This window comes from Egretta garzetta, unplaced genomic scaffold (assembly GCF_000687185.1).
Source record: "Egretta garzetta isolate BGI_Z169 unplaced genomic scaffold, ASM68718v1 scaffold173, whole genome shotgun sequence".
NCBI lineage: Eukaryota > Metazoa > Chordata > Aves > Pelecaniformes > Ardeidae > Egretta > Egretta garzetta.
In genome coordinates, this window is record NW_009259112.1 from 734,173 (window position 1) to 751,017 (window position 16,845).

Here is a 16,845-nt window from a genome sequence, read left to right on the forward strand (position 1 = left end):
AAAAAAAAAAAAAGACCCCACATCCCAAACCCAGAAACTAGGCAATTTGGACTCTGGGCAGCTTTTTAAGGCTATTCTGATGTTAATAAGGGATTTTTTATTATGAGCAACTAAAAGCTGTTCTCCTCCAGTATACAGGTTTATGAAGCTTGAGACAACTAAAAAAAACCAAAATCATTCCCTAGCCAGGTCATACTTATGGGAATATAATAGGGTGAAAAAAGTATTCTAAAGCAGTAGTTACATGGTGGTTTCCAGTTTCCACATAAAAGACTGAGGTGTTTTAAATTGCCTGTCTTTAACAATGTGGATGCATTTCTTTAGATGATGTACAGAACCTTCCAAAAGCTTTTACTTATCGTTTTATCTGTTTATTTCTAAGTTTCCACATAATTATTGAGTGTTTTTGGCATTAATAAGCATCATGAGAGTTTCTTGTGCAGGATTCTTTAGCCATTTGTCCACAGTGACAGAATGGATGGATTAAAGCAAAAGCCAATAATGAAATCCTGCACATGCTTTTGGGATGGAAGAGGCACCATTTAGCCTTGTTTTCTGGCTATGTTTTTAGCTTCTCCTTGGAACTACTAGGTGTGTGGGAAAATGCCCTTTCAGGCAATTGCCACTGCTAGATCTGCATTTCTGTGTTTGAGAAGCGCTCTTGTGCAGTTACTCCTATGCTTAATCTTTTGCTTTCTGTCATAGTTTGTCCTCATTTGATGGTCTTGTCAGAACCCAGCAAAGTTCAATAGACAGGTTGCAAAATTTAGAAGAAGAAATCAGTCCTGGAGTAAAGCCAAGCAGGAGCACCATTCATCAAAGAAATGATTGCTAAGTAAGAGCTAAACTTTTGGGTAGTAAGATATTTGGACGTTTTTATAGAATCTCTTCTATTAAACCTGCAGTTGATAAGGTTACATCAGGCAAATGGAGTGACTTCCCTCGTGTGACATGTCACTGCGTTGTGTACCTCCCCCGCTGCCCCGCCATCAGCAGCTGGCGCACGAAGAGGGGGTGCCTTCTGATCCCTGCTGCACTGGTGTAAAACTGAGTCAGCGCCAGGTGTTTTAAAATTTAAAGCATTCTCAGTTTCTTGTGTAGTTCAAAGCAGCAGGCTGGCTGGGCTACTCACTTTCACAATACAGTCAGTTTATTTTTGGAGACAAGTGAAAGTGAATTTAGGAAACCTTGCACAAGAGTGGCTAGCACAGCTATTCTCAGGGAATGGGCACGGTCCCTTCCCCCACCAGAGGTCACCCTCGTGTGAGTCTTGAATATGGCTTCTTCGTGGCTTTTCCCATGGGATTTTGGGCTGTGTTTTGTAACCTGTAGCAGGTCTATTGTGTAGCATCATGGAGAAGCTTGGGAAGGGATGGGCAGGTCTTCTGGCTGGCATCGGGACCACCCTGTAAGTGACAGATGGGTACAAGGTTTTAAACATGGATGTGAAAGTGCTGCTATGGGGAAGAGCTGCCGTAGAGCAGCTGGGTCTGGTCCAAAGCCAGGACTGGTTAAATGAAGAGAGTGGCACTGGGGATCTGTGTCATGCCCTAAAGACAACCACAGGACTGTGACTGCCCTGGCGCCTTAGAGAAGAAAACCCATAAGGAATTACACAAGCACAAGGACACATGGAACCTGGTTTTCCTAAGATTCATAAGGATGTCATAAGTCTGCCTTTCATTTACTGCTCTGTTGCTTATTTAATATTGCTTATTATCTTTGAGACTCATAAAATAATTCTAAAATTGGCCAGTGGCTAAAAAGTCAAGGATAAGAAACAAAGAAATGTTTAATCACTTTACAGTATTGTTTGTGGATCATCCACCTAATAAAAGAGCCTACCTTCCAGGCTGTTTAATCATAGGGTTTTTTTTTTCAGTGTAGTATTATGCATAGGTGGTAAATTTTACAAGCTTGTATGGTTCTTTGTTTTCTTTTTGGTAAATGGTAATTGAAAATCAGCAACATAATATATTAAATCTTTAATGAAGCTTTAATTATGTCTATGCATTTTTGTTTGAGTAGTATCAACTTGTATGAAAACATTATGTATACTTCACATACATGATAGCCTCCTCACAAATAAATAGCTAAAATAACTTTCATCTGTTTTTTATTTTCTAAGAAGTTCTTTCTTGCTTGTGGCTTTGGTGAACACGTGTGTTAGTTTGTTTGGGTTTTGTATGGGTCTTTAATGAGTTGATGCTATATGAAGTACAGAATTTGGATTAATGTATCTGAAAATAGATTTTTAAATGTTTTGCTTTTAAAAAAAGGGAATTATTTTTATAAAGGGAATTAATACATATCAGACCATGACTACTTCTTTTTCCTTTTTTACTCCCTTTTTCTTTCTCACAGACACTTGAGTTATGATTAATGGAGTAAACAGTTACTGAAGGCAATTTTTAGAAACATTCTATGGCTTTTCTTAGTTTCAGCACTTGTCATTTTCCGTTGCAGTGATCTTTCGTAAAAACATCATACAGTTACTAGTAATATTTTTATTTGCGCAGTTTTCTACAAATGGATGACTCTTCAGGAGAGTATTTGCTGTTACTTTAGAAGAAATACAGAACTTTGTGATCAGACTTTTGCTTTTTAAAAGTATTTTCTTCCGACATTTTTTAATAAACACTTGAAATAATTTTGAATCCTGGCCATCAGTAGTGGTTGTGCCACTACTGCTGTACAGTGAAGAACAGTCGGTTATGGAGAGGAACACTCATCAGTTAGAAATAGGTTTGGTAGACAGTAGGCTGATTTCATGTATAACCGTTTCACTGCCATGAAACAGAGTTTAGCCATCATAATTAATTTATTAGCATAGCTTAGTGGAAAGGGATTGCATTTAGACTTCTTTCTTGTATTTTCTTTTCTGTCTTGGATAGCATTATCTGAACTGACAGGTGAAAATGCAGTGGACATTTTTTTTTCTCAGCAGCATGATGATAACTGGGTGTATCTCCCACCAGCATTTTTATCCACCTTACAACAATAAGCCAGCGCAATTTCTCTATAGTTATCCTTTTCCTACAGTACCATGGTGTTTTTGCTCTCTATGTCTGATTACTCAAGATAAACTATGAAAGAACACTGCCGTAATCAGAAAGCATGCAGTTGCTATGGAGGCTGTTTACTTTTTGGGTTTATTGTTTTGTTTTGTTAGGAGCTTAATGCTAAACTTTAGATTGAAGCTTGTTTGGATCTCAGAAGGTTTGAATTTATTTGATTTTCTAGCCTGTCCTTTGACCTTCTACTCAATTTCCCATTATTCTTTCCCAGTTGATAAATTTTCATTCAGAAGTTAATTGCTATTAATTCCACTTAAGCAGGAGACATGAGAGTGCCAAAAACCAGTCCCACTCTGTCTTTGTAAGAACAGATAACTATCTGCCTTCAAAAATGCACCACCTTCTGTTAGTGTTAGCGTTGCAATCCCTGTTTGATTTGAAGGATGACTTGCTGGTTTCCTCAATGCCTCTCTCAAGAGGATGCTGTTCAGTGTCCTTCATGGGTTGTTCATTGCATCTCGGAAGTAATGAATGTCCTTTGGTGGTACTGCATACTAGCATTCTTAAGTACTGGGAGTTTCATTGCTGCAGCACAGAACCACGTATGCTATGGCAAGGGTTACTGGCTGAACCTGAACTGAGACATTTTGTCCCAGTTTTCTCACATCTTTCATGGGTGAAAACTTGTTGGCTAGTGGCAGAAAAAGGTATTTTTAGCCTGCTGCTGGTTATTACTAATTAGTGTTTGTTCTTCCATGAAGTGCCAATGTACTAAAGTAATGGGAGCTCTCTGTGTGTTGTTAATAGTGACAGAGCGATTTGGTCTGTAGGAGTTTTAAAATGGGGTGCTGTCACATTCTGTCATGTTTAGGTGTTGTGCAAAGCTGCATGGGCCTTACATTGGTATGACAGGGTGCCTTCAGAGGTTATGAACTGTGGAACAAGGTTAAGTAGCTTAAGGAGGTGTATGTGTTCTTTGTCAATGCTGAATCAAGAGGTTTACTTTGAAAAGTAGGTTAAAGATGTAAGAAAGAATCTAATCATAGTAAGTTACTCTTTTTTTTTCCTTTTTTAAGAATTTTAAAGATTGATTTTTGTTTTATGAATGTATGATTTTATTAATCTGTTGCCTCCTACATTTTTAATTCCTCTTCCTGAGGGATAATTGTTCAAATACTATGACTGTTTTGATGATTGATTATTTTGGCAATGTTTTTCTTTTTTTTTTCCTCTGGTAAGCATGAAGTACAAAGGTATCCTTGTCCTACAAGTCGAATCGGCTTTTTTGGGGTGATTCTTTTTTTTTTTAAATTTAGTGTTTTTCTTCTCTTTGCAGGTTTCCTGATAGGCTTCTGGTCTAGATTTATTTATTTGTTTCAGTGGCAGTGGGAAGAGGCTGGGTGAATTCCACTTCGTGCTTCCTGTGAAATTAATTTTAACCTTGGATGTAAGACATAGTATGTAAACCATGAGAGGAATCTAGAAACTCATTGTTGAAGTGGAAACCTGCACCAAGGTGGATTTTGCAGGATTTTGTCAACAGTACTCAACATTTTCATTAGAGGTGTGCAAACTAGAGAGGTGGCAGTGTGAGGGGACCCACTGGGGTGTTGGAGGACAGAAAAACACTTGCAATGAGTCTTCAGAGGGGGAAGGGAGAGGGAGGTGCTCTTCAGTGGGGACCAGAGCAAGGTGCATGGTACTGCAGTGAGGGAGCAGCTGGCTAAGTCACAGGTCTGCAGAAACCTCTTGCTTCTAATGACAATGTAAGACGGGTTGTCAGTGACATATCATTTCTGAAAGGTGGTTGCTATACCAAGAGAACAGGAGTATAGCCTTAGGAGAGGCACGAAGGGCACTCAGTGGGGGCTCAGATGGCGTATCACATTTGGCACACTGTGTTGGAGAGAGCGGAGAGAGTTTGAAGGAGAGTACTGGAAGTCCACAGGTGGACAGGCAAGACCAAGAAGAGTGAATGCCCACTATCAAGTGGGAGTTGTTTAGGTCAAAGAAGAGAGGGTTCGTACAGGACACTGAAAATAGCTGCAGTAAAGAGGTGGCGGTCAATCTGTTCTTGGTTTGGCAGGACTGGGTATAACTAACCAGCTTCCACTGACACAGTGGAGAGTCAGATGAGATCTTGGGAAAATGTCACCAACAGTGACAATACTGAAATGCTCAAATCTGACCAAGTAACAATGGATGCTTGGAGGCCTTTGAGAATGGGTAAATACACATATCAGAAATGTCATCAGTGTCACTGATGCTGACTTCAGGGACTTTGATATGATTGTGTTAGATGGCATCTCAAGATAGGACTTGGCGACTGCAGAGTTTTTGGTATGCTGTCACATAACCGTGCAGTTTAATAGTTTTTGGTAGACCCAGAGGTAAAATCAATCCATCCCCCCCCACCAGCTTGGTATTACAAAAAAAGAAGATAAATTTGCACAAGCCTCCATTTTCCTTTTTTTTTCTCCCAGCAATACCCTTGCTGGTTAGTTGCACCCAAATTTGGAAGAAGAGTAGAGACCTCGAAAATAAATAAAGCCATTCATTTTTAATGAAACTGATGATCAGATTATGGGAAAATGCACTGACTTTCTCCTCTGAGAAGACAACAAGCTGAACTCATTTATATACAAATTTGGCAGTTGCCAGTTGACTAGGCAGTTATATGTATTGGACAACCATTGCTTGTGTAGTTCTACACTCATAATAGATTGTTCTATTTCTTGTCTGATCAGGTTTTCTTCAGGTGTTAGAATTAACTTTGTTATAGTAATAATAGAAGGTGGTTTAGAAGACAAAGAATAGAAAGCCATAGGGATTTGAGCTTCTTTTGAGTTGCCCAAGCAACAGAATTGTTTTAATTTATGAAGCAGTAATCCCAAGTGTTCACGGGAAGACTACCTGCATCACAATACTCATATATATCATCTGATAGCTTTATAGCTCTTGACGCCATCCATTATTTTTTCCTTTGTACTCATTAGATTTCATATGTAATCTGTAGCAGGCAAGATGAGAACTGTCTGTGTGTTTGAGAAAATACCAGTAGCTTTGTCAAAATTGTAACTGGTGATTTCCAATATGTAATTTAGATGCTGAGCTGAAATCTTACAACATATACCCAGGAGGCATCTGAAAAGGGGGTCTGTTTACAGTTCATGGTTTTAAGTGAGGGCTGTAGACCCAATGTAATGGCTGCTTGCTTACTAGCATTTTAAACCTGCTAATTTGTATTCTGTATCGAACACTAGCTTCCGCCCATGCTGGTTAGAATTGTAACACACCTGAGCATCCTCTTTACATAGGTAGTCTGTAGGTGGAGTGGAAGGAGTCTGGCTTTCTTGCTTCTCAAGTAGATGTGAAATCCCAGAAAGCCCAGATCTGTCAGAATCTGAAGCCCCTATGCTTGTCTATACACGTGAAGTGTTTTCCCCTGACATGGATCCTGTGTGGCTGGTAGTCTGACAAGAAGCTTTGATTTGTTGGTGGCACACAGATTGGGTTAGGACACACTCTGTGAGCTGTGATTATGGCTTGTTTCCTGCCTGTTTCCTTGTTTCCTTTGAATGCAATTTCTGTGACGCATTTTAAAAGGAGAGTAGATATTTGCAAATTAATAGTGTCAAAGCCACAGCTGAAGTCTGGAGTAGTTCTGCAGGCTGATGTTGCTGTTGCTCAGTTTTCCTGGGTGTTGTCTCTAAAACCAGCTCTGCTCTCTCTTTTTGCTTGCTAAGTGATTCTACATTAGGGAAAATGTCCAAGATAATTCCCAGAGGAAATGAAAAAATTTGAAGGAGATCGGTTTGGTGCAAAATACTGTCATATCTCCAAGTAATTGAGAATAGCAGGAAGGGAGAGTGAACTGCACTATGTTGGGTAATATTTAGCAAATATAATCCACAAATCCATTCTGCTGAGATTCTTATGCTATGCTTCTCTCTGTAGTATTACAGAGGACCTCAGTATAAATGAATTGGTAACGTAATTAGTTTACCTCAGGATTTCTGTAGGGTGAATTTCAATCCAAATTGTACTTTGGCACATCTTGCTCTCCAGTGTTGTATAAAGTTTCTAGAGCAGAGGGAGCGGTATAGTTAAATTTATGAAGGTGTTTCAAATTAGAATTGATTTTCTTTTACAGTACAAAAGCACAACAATAATATGTCAAATCAATACAAAGTAAATGAGTGCTAAAAATGAGCAATCAGGAATTAGTCTGGTTGAAGTACAACTGGTTTCCAGCTTTTTGGGGTTTTGGGTGGTTACTACCTACACAGAAGTAATTTATACTGGCTGTGTTCCAGAAATTAAATTTTGATCTGGAAGAATTTGCACGGCTGTTCTGTCATCTTTGAAAGGTCATGCAGATTGGGAAGGGTCCCCCTCAAGTTGAGAAAGTCAAACATTGCACCCATCTTCAAAAGAAAACACCAGTCATGGAAACTACAGTCAGATTAGCCTTACTTCTGTCCCTGGAAAAAAGTTGGAATGAGTCCTGTTGGAACACATTTCTGGGCAGAAGTGGGGGGAGGAGGCAGTCTTCAGGAGCAGTCAGCATGGGTTGACCAAGGATAGATCCTGCCTGACTCACGTGATTGTTTTCTGTGATAAAATGACCAGGTTTGCAGACAATGGGAGAGCTGTGGATGTTACTTACCTTGATTCTAGCAAGATTTTGACCCTGTCTCCTACGATATTCTTGTATCCAACTGGGAATTAGAGTCTGGGAGGGTAAACCAGATGGGTAAAAAACTGTTTGGATGATTGGACTCAGAGGTCATGGTTAATGCGTCATGTGCTGTCTAGAGGCCAATATCAAGAGGGGTATCAGAGAGGTGTGTCCTGGGACCCATTGTGTGCAACATCTCAGTGACCCAGAGGAGATGACAAAAGGCACTTTCATGTTAATTTTAGTAAATGACACCATACTGGGGATATGTTGGAGGCCAGGGCTGCTGTTCAGAGAAACTGAACAACAGGGACCGGATAAAATTTTAAAAGGGCAAAGGCTGAGCCCTGCTGCAGGGGTGGCAGGGCCCCTGGCAATGATACAGGATTGGACAAAAGGAGGTGGAGAGCAGCTCTGCAGAGACCATGAACTACCCTGTGCCATTGTAGTGGGTTTGACCTTGGCTGACTGCCAGCTGCCCACCCAGCTGCTCTCACATTCCCCCTCCTCATCAGGGCAGGGGAAGAAAATAAGATGAAGCAGCTTATGGGCTGAAATAAAGAATAGGAAAATCACTTAACCAGTTACCGTCATGGGCAAAACAGACTTGACTAAGGGAAAATTGATTTATTATCAATTTAAAATAGAGCAGGATGGTGAGAAACAAAGGCAAAACTAAACCACTTTTCCTCTACCCCCTTTTTCCTAGGCTCAACTTCACTCCTTCATTCATGACTCCTCTACCTTCTCCCCACCCTGTGCAGTGCAGGGCGATGGGGAAAGTGGGGGGATTGTGGTCAGTCCGTAACATCTCCTCTCTGCTGCTCCTTCCTCCTCACAGTGTCCCCCTGCTCCAGCATGCGGTCCCTCCCATGGGATACAAAACCTTTCCACATAGACACATACAGCCAGTCATGGTCACTTCCAGCCAGGCCTAAAAATAATGAAAACAACCTATTGTGTACTAAAACCTCAGCCAGGCAAGAAAGAACGTGGCATTGCTGCTTAGGCTTACTTAAGAGAGTGGCTGCTGGAAGGGAGGAGAAATGGAGAAAATGTGGCTGGAGGTGCACTGTTGGAAGGAGATGACCCACACTGGAACAGCATCATTCCCAAGGGACTGCAACTCCCAAGCAACCCAGGCTGGGGCAGGTTGCCTCAGGAGATCACAGGTCTCTTGTAGGACCCACACCAGGGCAGGGACACTCCTGACAGACTGCGGCACCTGGAGGAACTCAAGCTGGAGTGGAGGAAATGAGTTAGAAGCAAGCAGCAGTGGAGGAAGACAAGGGGGAAGCAAGGAGTGGCAGAAAGAGACCGTACCACACTAGCTTCAACCTCCTGCATTGCCTGTTACTTGCCCATAGGAACTGGGGGGGGATTTGGTGTAATGTGGTGAAAACAAGAGAAGTTAAGACTGGGAAGGTGGAGAAAAAGGTGTTGGACTGAAGTTGAGCCTGGAAAAGGGAGAGAAAAAGTGTTTTCCTAAGTATTTAGTTATTTATGTTTTTTTCTTAGTACCCAAATGGGTAATCAGAAGTTAGCGTTAATTGGCAATAGGTGAAATGAAGTAAAATTCCCGAGTCAAGATTGTTTTGCCTGTGACAGTGCCGTAGCTGTTGTGTGGTGCAACTGCTGAAAAGGCAGCTTGTGATATGCCTTTCATTAGTGGAGAACTAAGTTGCATGTTGTGAAAATGTTGATCAGCTAAATGCTGGTCTGTTAAGGGTAAGCTACATACAACTATACTGTATTACTGTAGCATTTTCACAAAAATGTAATAAAACTGCATTGATTTAAAAAAGCCCACAACAATAGTTCTACAGTGTTAGTAAAGTTCATTATCTAAGTGTCCTGTTTCTAGCCGTGAATGCTTAGGAAAAAGTATAAAACTAGAGGGAGTGTGTCACGATGCTTTCTCAACCTCACGGCATTTCAAGAACTTCCTCATTTAGAAGTACAGTTATCTTTTCAAAACAAGAACAGAGGGGAACTTATACAGACATAGCGTGCTACAGCATTTTGATGGGTTTTCACCAGTTTCTGATGTCTCGGATAATCCCTTACATAAAATTTGGCATTTTAAGAATAGCTAGGGTTGAAGGTTTTTTCATGCTTCCACTAGAACTTCCGTTTGAAAGATGCTGCAGAACCAACTTGTTATTTCCTGTCTAAATGTTATTTATGCCTATTTGTCCTTTTCCCAACATCATCCTTCACTTTAGAAAGGTTGGCTTTTTTTACTTCCAACTTCTCAGGTTTTTATTTTGTTAAGATCAAGTTCGGCTCTTCTAGACTCTTCTTGTAAAGAACTAGAAAGCTTGTCCTAATTATATCCTTGTGCATTGCATCTGTGCCTGTTTGTTGTTTCTGACTGTGAGATTCCAGCTGAGGTCTGAATGAGGTCTTGTGGTTTGGTTGTGAGCTTGTTTGGTTGTCTGCTTGAATTCTGATCTCAGTTCCTAGGAACTCCAAACAGAAGCAATCCTGGGCTGCGCAGACCGAGAGCGCCCTCTTTATTGTAGATATGTAACTATTTCCCTTTGGCCAATATGTGAGGAAGTGTATTTACTGCCCTTTTGGCCTGTGAAGATGTGGTTATAGCGTTTAAAACCGATGCCTGTTCTCAAGCAGAAAATCTTAAGGTGCACTAGTCTAGAGAGCATTAGAAGTATTTTAAAATACGCAAAAAACAAGCGATCTAAATGATGAAGTCAATGCCACTAGATATTTTATTCCTCTAAAGTGTATCTTTACCGTGATTATCCTGGCCTTATAGGTCCTTACAGGTTTTCACACTTAATTAATTCCTTTGCAAATTCTGTACTCCTCTTCTCTTTGTGTCTAGTAACCTTCATCTGAAATTTCGACTTCGATCCTTTGGGGGTTTTTGTTTAATGCTGAACTTGTACATAAAATATAGAACAGAATGGCAAAAACCCACTTGCATTCAGAAAAACAGCCCTCAATGTATTTCTGAAGTTAGAGCTAAGGAAGAGAAAGCAAGAAACTTTGACAGCATTTTTCACAATGCTATATTTAAGCTGTTTCACATTAAAAGTATTTCAGACTATAACCCCCTGGCGTTTAAGTACCTTTTCAGTCTTCCCAGGACACCTCTGAAAGGTATGTTTTGAAGGCATACATAAAATTAGCTGAAAAAAAAATGAGAATTTGTTTTTTCTGGTGTGTTTGTGTTTGCCTCGTGTAGAGCTAGGTGCTGTGCAGTGTAAGGTTCATTACCTTGTTGGACTCTTGAATCAAATGGAGGACTACAAGAACAGATCCTTCCACATGGAGATTTGCTTGTTTGTAGCATGGGCTGTGGGTTCCACTTACATGACTGATGTAACCGGGGCTGGAGTTTGCAGATTGAGGTTATTTTGTCACTCAGCTGCATTTGAGAAATGTGAAATGGATAGACTTGACCTTGTAAGTTTTTTCCATACAGCATGGTTGTCTACACGCTGCACTCATTCAGTCTGCTAGTACGCCTACAACTTTTGATCCTAAATAGTTAAAATGTAAATTGTTTTCCGTATCTCCATGTGCATTCAGCTCCGGGGCTGTCTGCTAAGAAGGCAAACATGTGGATGACAACCTGTTGTTTGTACCTTGAATAGTTGTAGGCCGTCATGGGGGACAGTGCACAAGTTTCCCTTGTGAAACAGCAGTCTGTGTTTCAGGAAGCCAGCTGGTATGCTGCCTGCTATGGTTACACCAAAATCCAATCCCTTGGGATTATGTAGTTGGCTGAGAAGCTGGGACTGATATCTGTGATTACTGTTTGGAAGGAAAGACCTGATCCTTTTTTCTGGGAACAAACTCTCTTAAGCTTGCCTCCCCTCCCGCCCCTGCCCCAGAATTAGAAAATAAATTGCTTAAAGCAGGTGATGTTAATCCCTGATAAAATTCAACAAAGTTGAATTAGGCCATTATTTTGAGGCCAGTGTCTGTGAGATTATAGGTTTTTAAATCCTATGTCTTGAAAATTATGTGATCTTTTTAAATGGGTTGTAAGGTGTCATTGTTAATGCAAAACTTTCAGCCTTTTCTCTTTGTCACCCCGCTCCGCTGCGTTGAGTGGGTTTAATAAAATGCCATTACTGAATTCTGCCAGAAGAAGGATTTGCCATTTTCCTGTCATTTTTTTCAAGCAATTTTCTAAAGGAAAAAGAACTGGAATTTTAAATATTTTGTAGCAGGCAACGAAGTCTGCGGCCACTTCTACAGCTCTCACTGAAGCCCCTGGCAGTTTTCCTTGCAAAGTAGTTTCAAGATTAGATAGGCAACATATGTGGATTAAGAGGATCAGTCTGTGTCTTGGCCTGTGAGCCTGCTGAAGAGGATCTGGGTCTGCCCTGTGGTGGGAGTGCAACTGCTGTGTTGTGAAACTGCTGAGTGGCTCTTTGTCATTAGAAGTGTTTCCCGTAATATGTAGAGAGACATCTACAAGGAACCTGACCTCTTCCTGATGCCCATTTGCTTCAGAGAGGCTACAGCAAATATGACTGCCCAAGCAGTCCTAAACCACATAAACTGAGAAATTCTGTACTTTTGCTGAGCAATTTAGCATCAATTTCAAACAAAAAGCTGTACCACTTCAGCTTGCCGACAGCTGTTTGATACTTGGAGGACCTGATGATCTTTGTATCATGAAGAACAACTTAACTCACTCCATTTGTGACACCTCTTCACTATCTTATAAGCATATTTGATTTCAAGTGCTGTCCAGTTTGATTTAAAGAAAATAAAAGGATCCTGTTCCTAACCTCTTGCATTTCTGTCAGGGTGCACAGAGAATTTGGTAATAAATTTTACCATTAAATTCATGGTCCCTATTTATAGGTATTTAAATCTCCGTCAGCTGCAGTATGCCTGATTTAACTTGCAGTGAAAAATTCACATCACATATAATTAATGTGCTCAAGATATGTTTGATTTAATTACTGCTGTTGCATGCGCTTATGTACCAAGTACACATTTGTCATAAATTCTCCCAGATTATTATCTGCAGATTTGTTTCAAGTTGACATCATTTCTGTATTTATAAACTGAGTGTTTAAGCAGACTGGCCGTGTTTAAAGCTTTATTTTTGTCCCTGCTACAAAAATAAAATAGATGAAGGAAATAGGGTGTAACTGTTCCCTAAGCTTATAGAAATGGTATTTCAAAAAAATTGTTTCTCTTCCTCTTCCTGAGTGTATTTCATGTTGCTAGTGCCATGTCATTTTAGGACTCCTCCCTGATGAAGTAAAATTGTCCTTTTTGCTTTCAGAATTGGCTAAAAATAAGCTCTGATTAATTTTCACTGCAGTCTAGCAGCCTGATAAATTTATGTCATGCTATTTGCTTGTTTTAGATAGGGAAACTAAAGGAGAGATTTTATGTGATTTGCCCACTGTCAGGAAGGGATTAGATAGAAATCAAGAATTTCTGACTGCTAGCTATGTTCTTGGAGCATCCCTTTCTGTCTCAGTACAAAAATAATCAAAATACTATAAACTAGAAGCAGTAGCACAAAGTTCATGATAGAAGTTGCTTAAGCATTGCAGCTCCCTGTTTCCTTGTTAGTCTTAATGAAGCAAACCAGACTCTTCAAAAACACTTTTCTAGTGGTGATTGGTAGAAACCTTTGCTCACACTCACACGTGATGGGGCCACAGACACTCAGGCCCTCTAGCTGGTGGTCTGACTCCAGCTGCTGCACCGAGACACACCAGGTAGACAGTCCTTCACACGGGAACCGGTTAGAAAGGCATTTAACAATAGGACAGACTGCACTGGTCAGGCACAGGGCATGGCCAGACAAGCGTACCGACCAGCCCACCATTCACACACGACCAGTCCTTTTTTATCCCCTTACTCCTCTATCTTCCCACACTCATTCCTCACCAAATCACTTACATCCACCCGTTCTCCTGTCTTTGGTTCCTCCTCTAGGCTTCCTGTAATGAATCCCATGCAGTCCCTAAATGCCTTTCCTCTCCATCGCACACACACCTGACAGCAGCCCTACTTAGTCCGAAAGGTGGTCCAGAGGGCTGCTCATTGGTGGGTTTCACAGCTGGACACGGGGGCTGAAGCTCTCCTGGGTCAGCTCTGGGAGCCTGTAGTTGACATTCCTATCTGCAATTCTGTGCTCCTTGGGGCTCGCGGAGGTGGGTCTTTTGTGGGCTGATGGCTCCTGGGGTTAGCTGGGGCAGGGTATTATTTGAGCTTCACCTCTGCTATTGTCTCTTTGTGCTGCTTCATAGGTGAGATTTTATCACATACCCTCACTTGCACATCCTATAAGAACGTCAGAAATAATTGCTATGTAGGTACCTTTCTGTTACTGCCAAGGTTTGACAATCCCCCTTTAGAATGGAGATGTGAGACTTAGCTGATGTGAACTATTAAGATGTTTATTGATTAATGAACACACTGAGAGGAAATAGGTAGAGCGGCAAAGTAGTCTATGCAAAATAATCTATACTCCATGCAATCAAATATACCAATTTACAATTTTATAATGATATAGAATGCAGACTCTAAGGAATCACATATGTGATTACTACTAAATTACTGTTTTCTAAGCACTGAGGTGTAAATCTATTTTCTGCCTCCACCCCCCCCCCCCCGACGTTCAGCTAACCTGATGGCAAGTCTAGCATGTCATCCAATGGGATTTCCTCCAGCCTCCCCATGGACTTGGATCCACATGTCAGCATTACTACCATCTGTAGGTGTCCACACCCCTACAATTGGAAGACTTATCTTCCTTTTTTCTCTACTTGATTTGGCATTTTATTCTCCATTTTTTTCAGAGTTTGGGCCAAGCTTTTCATTAGCCTTGCACCTCCTCATCTCTGCCAAAACTTCCCAAGTAAACAGCCCTCTCATAATTACTTTTTTGACATTGGTCCCAGTTTTGCTACACCCATACCCAGATTTCGTATTTCATATTGTTATACAGACAATGTAAGAATTATGTAGTGTTATCAACAGGATTGCCTCAGTGTGAGTGTCTTGGCTGCCCAAAATTCACCTATTATTAGCAGCTTAGAGTGTTTGGATTTGGTTTATATTTTTCAGTTCCTGGGTATAATTATTCTATTTTAGCCCTAGATCTCTACCTAGATCCAATTCATCATGATCAGGTTCTTCCTGCATGTGCCAGAGCAGCAGGGTAACTTGTTTTTCACACTTCTGCTGTGGGCTGACGTGGTTCCTTACTAGGGCCTTAGCTATCGTAGAATCATAGAATCACTTTGGTTGGAAAAGACCTTTAAGATCATCGAGTCCAACCTTTAACCTAACCCTGCCATCCCACCACTAAACCATGTCCCTAAGCACCTCATCTGTCCTTCTTTTAAATACCTCCAGGGATGAGGACTCTACCATCTCCCCGGGCAGCCCATCCCAGAGCCTGACAACCCTTTTGGTGAAGAAGTTTTTCCTGATGTCTAGCCTAAACCTGCCCTGGTGCAGCTTCAGACCATTCCCCCTCGTCCTATCATCTGTTACCAGGGAGAAGAGACCAACCCCCACCTCACTATCGTGAGGCCTTGTGCTCCAGTTTGACTTCTTACTCACAATTTCCTTCACATACAATCCATTTCTTACTGAAGTCTTTCTGTTTAATTTACTTGGAAATAAATTAGTACCTTGGTGAAAGATGTAGAGCTGAATCTCTAGATTTTCTTGCCTTAAAGAAGCCTATAAATGTTTTAATAAGAAAAGCTTACTGCTGTGAAATCTGTGTATCAGTAATGTTGAAGTATAGGGTCAGACGGGTTTTCCAGACATGAATCTAATTCATACCTCTGTATATAGGTATGATGAGTCACTTAAACCATCCTTGATTAGATATTTTTCTAATCTCTTCTTAGGTCTCCAGATAAGGAGACAAGAGATTCCACAGCCTCCAGAAGTAATCAGTTTTAGAACTTCATTTCCCTTTAAAGTTACAATTTTGTGTTTGTTTTTTTTGTTTCCTTTTTTGTTTTGATTTGTTTCTTTTTTTTTTTTTTTTTTTTTTTCTAAAATCTGATCTCAGTATTTTTAAGTTGTCTTTTCAGGCTGATTATTTTTTTTCCCAGGGGACTAAACAAACTCATTTCCCTTAGTCTTTTTCTCAGAGGTCTTGTATTCCAAGCATCTTGTAATTATTTGTTCTTCTCTGGTGCCTCTCCCAAGTCCGTTATCCTCATCCTGTCATACTCAGAATCCTGCTGTTCTTACAATGCTAAACTTAGTTGTTTTGTGACTGTGACACAACTATCTATCGCATCTTGATTTTTAACACCAGTTCTTCCATCTTTAGTCAGAATAAAATGTCCGTTCTTTCTCAGCTTTCTTAAGCAACAAAGATCCTTGCATACTTCTAGTAGCTATTGCATCACTTTCTTGCCCAGTGCCTGAGTTAATGAATTCTTGTATTTTACCGTCATAAGCTGCTTCTGGGTAGTTGAGATAACTGGTTAAGAAAAAATGTCCGGTTTTGCTTCAAAATTTGAGAATCTATTTCACCCATTATATTGCCTTTGTCATTTTTTTCCCTGCCTTTCATCTTAACTTCAGTCCACTCTTTTATCTTTTCTTGAATTTCAGAATAATGCACTATTCCTGACATAAAACCTTGTTACCCTTTTCTCCTTGCCATGATTGTCCTTCATGAACAAGCTGTCGCCTTCTATGTTACTATTCCAGTTGGTTTTAGTTGTCCCAAAGAGTTTAATGGTGCTGGGTAGGACATACTGTAAAACTTCCCAGGTGATTTGGCACTTTTGGCATTTGTGTGGACATTGTTGGTGTTTGGGGAGCTGACTTTTGACATTCTGTCTTTGTTTCTTCCATAATCCTACTACAATTCCAACTGCCTCCTAGAGCCTAGTTCTATGACAAAGTAACTGTTGTCTTAGTCTGTAAGGGCTTTTCCCACTAGTTCCCTCAAAAGCTACTTTAATGCCTTTTGTTGTTGCGGAGCTAGTATTTGGAACAGCTCCTCCATCTCTGCAGTTTTGGGCCATCCTTCATCTGCCAAACAGGCACTCTCAGCTGAGAAAATGAAAACCCTTCTGCTGATGCTGTTTGGGCAGCCATGTGTTCATTTCCAGTTACGCATCTGCCCCTGCCTGGGTCTTTACACCTGACTGGGGGATT